The following is a 3,654-nucleotide window of genomic DNA, read 5'->3' on the forward strand; positions in this document are numbered from 1 at the left end:
AAGTTCAACTTTTCCCTCGTTGCCTGTTTATTATGGTATTAACTGGGCAAAAAAACTCTTCAATCGTTGTGTGATCACTAAAAGGACCGATTGTTTGATTATCATAACTCTAGCTTACAATAAACTTGCACTAACGCACCTAACGTAATTCTGTTTCCGGTGAATTGAAGTACCGATAACCGCTAACCAGGCATAGCTTGTTGCAACGGGCCAGCCAGAAAGTCTCAGCAGCTATGCTATCGACGAAGCCGTTCGTGTATGGTCATGAGTCACGATGAAATACCAGTTCAGGTGACCAACTGCAAGTGAAGTGGCATAATTCTGGTCGTTTTGTTGTCGCAAGCAGCATATTTCCTGCTAATTCCAAAACTTCAGTAGCCAGATATTCCATCTATAAGTGTTGGTTCTCACACTCAACCCAGCTAGCGCAATTCAATTTTATCTCAGGGTCGGCAACCGACCTTCGGAGGACTCATGCAACCCGAAACTTACCCGAAACGAAGCGGAACCACCAGAAGGCGTCAAAGTACGGAAAGGAATGGATTACTGGTTCTATTTAGATATAAAAGATATGATCTAACATGCATGCAAACTTTATTTTACCGACTCATCGACGCAGCGCTGGATGTCACATGATGGGGCCCAATGATGATTGACGAACGGAGGGAGAGGAGATCTACTTGGATGATGGCGGCTCTTTCTGGATCCACAATCCCGTGGCTCAAGCGATGATCGTAGTTACTGCTACTAGTACGAGGATGATTCTGGAGGATGATGTCTTAATAGAGGACCACGATAACCGTGGTGAGTAACGGGACACGAAATCTGGTCCTGGTCGCGAAATGTGCGGCTCGCGTGGTTGCCTCGATGGACTTGTCGTCGAAATAAACTGTCCGGCCGCTTTCGCTCTGGCCCACCTGGTGGCACCCAGGAATTGGCCGCTCGTTGCCGTAAACAGTTGATACTCCAGCTCGTCGAAACTCATTCGCGTTCGTGGTCACCCTGCCTCATAACTTTTTGGCTGTCCGGATTACCCCGGATTTCCAGGCTCATTTGGTAACGCTGGACACACGTCGAGACTACTGATAGGGAGTTCACTTATTCTGCTTCCGAGCACGATAACGATCCATTCGCAACTGTCGCGAGCCGATCTCTCCTCCCTGCGATCAACCCGAACAAACTCCCCTCCTTTCCTCTTGTCTCCACTCTCCCTGTCTCCCCTCCCTCTGTTATCACCACCAGATACCACTTTTTCGTGCAGACGAGAGTGATATAATTTTAGCTGTTGATGATCAGGAACGTTTAAGGGGTTATTTATTTAGTGCGGACTTTTTGCCGTTCTGCCGAAGGTCTCTTTTAGGGTCCTAAGTCGTCAATCAGACAGTGTCTCCTCACTTCACTAAATGGTAACATTCCCATTGATTATTTTTCCGCAAAATTTTCGTAGCCTAATTATCGTTTGGGGGATTTTATGGGTTAGTATACTTATTCTAAAGGTTAAACAAAAATACAAAAATAACTTCAAAAAGCAAAACAACGCAAACTAATAACAATTAACAAGAGCCAGATATTTAAACGAAACTAAGTTACGAATTTTTCTTCCAAACTACACTTAATAACTAAACTTACACACTAATAAAACAAAACTTTGACGCCATGGCCTTGGTACCATTTCATTTTAAAATGACCGGTAACAATTCTCCTGGAGACCCGATAAAAAAATTTCGAAGCTAATTTTTCGTCACAAACCTTTACCAAGTTCGGTTGATTCCTTCCTATCCACCCTCACTACAAAAGCATGGAGCTGGACCTTTTAAATTCGTTCGTAATTTTGCTCAAAACTCAAGTTCGTCATCTTCGATTTGATTGTCTTCCCGCGCAGTATCTGGATCCTACTATTAACTGTATCCCTCTTGCTTCACTAAACATGGGAGACAAGGACGTACTCTCACCATATCATCAGAAAAAACCCTCCCAAGCATTTGGCTGGGAAAATTTCTACCCTTTACTCAATAATCATTCATACCTTCCACTCCCTGCATTAATTGGGCCCTATTAGCTTTCATTCATATTCTCATTCACACTCTTACATACTTCTTAGCCTACTACTAATCCTAATATTTAGGGATATATATATTTTCCATCGCCAAAATTCATCCCAACTCCACTAAGGCCAAGGATTTCCGCCTTATCATATGGTTATTAAGTCGTCATTCGTGTTAAAAGATCAGTTTCGGGTTGGATGAGTCCTCCGAAGGTCGGTTGCCGACCCTGAGATAAAATTGAATTGAGCTAGCTGGGTTGAGTGTGAGAACCAACACTTATACATCACGGCAACGAGACGAGTGCTCCAGCTCCAACACGCTCAGCATACTTTCCTTTGCACAGCAGCCGATGAACATGACCAACTGATGACGATGTGCACCGTAAGGCAAACAATGTTTCAAATACAGTGGACCCCCGTTCGTTTGAACGATTCCTCATGCAAACTAACGGAGTTAGTTTTTAATTTGAACAACTGGCAACTCTACATATGCTGGAACTTGTGTGATCTGGTCGCCCTACTCTTTGTTATTGTTTTGGTGGTTTGATTCAGTTGGAAGTTGGAAGCAGCGAATATTTCATTCTACGATCGGTTTTCTATCATAATCGTTGGGAAAACGCAATGTGAAACAGATTAAATACGCTAGATCAGGACAAACAAATCGCGTTTATACGCATTGTCTGCATAAGCAAATGATGTCATGTTGAGAATGACATTTGAACCATTTTTAATTTGCACGTTGTGCAAACCAACGGGGTGCAAATTAAAAAGTGTTCAGATTAAAAGCGGTCAAACGAACGGGGGTCCACGGTACAACCTTTAAAATTATACCACGGATGCGACTTAAAAGCTGCCTGTCCGATGTGTCGCAAGCTAGCTGCTTGCCGATGAGTCGCCAACGAAAGCCGCTGATCGACCGACGGTGCGCAGTAAAAGGCATGGCAGCCGAATCCATATCGTTCACTGGCGGATGAGTCGATGGATATTCTTCGGTTTGTTGGCATCTCGCTTGGTGAATTTGGATGTCTTCGTTGCCTTATCCGGGGAAGCAGCAACAGCTGAAGCTCTACAATTGTCGATCGGATTCTATAGGGCGTAAATTAAATACAATTATAAGGAAGCTTAACCCATAGCTCATATCGTATATATTTCTGTCATTCGTGTTAGGGAAGCACTGACATGGGAAGGCAAAAAAATGAAAATAATTCAATTTTTCAATGACGCGCATTAAAAATTAATAGTTTTCTATATTTTCAATATTTTTCAAATTGATTTTCCGATCAATTGGTGTAAATATCTTGGAAATCTACTGAAAATGGACTGAATTATAGGCCGAGGCGTGAAAATGCATTTCCACTTTGATGACGTCATTTCCAGCAACCAATCACGAAGCGAGAATTCTGGTAAAACATAGGTTCATTATTTTCAATTTTTCAATAGTTCAACATCAAGAATCCATACTTTTCTTCATTTGGACCAATTGTTAGAAGATTTTCCAATCGATTGGTGTACGAATATTGAAAATCGATCGGGAAACCACTAAGCTATCAGCGTTCAAAACCTGTTTCGAGAAAGATTTTTTGGAATTACTAAAAATACAGTAATCTATT

Source organism: Sabethes cyaneus, chromosome 3 (genome assembly GCF_943734655.1).
Source record: "Sabethes cyaneus chromosome 3, idSabCyanKW18_F2, whole genome shotgun sequence".
Lineage (NCBI taxonomy): Eukaryota > Metazoa > Arthropoda > Insecta > Diptera > Culicidae > Sabethes > Sabethes cyaneus.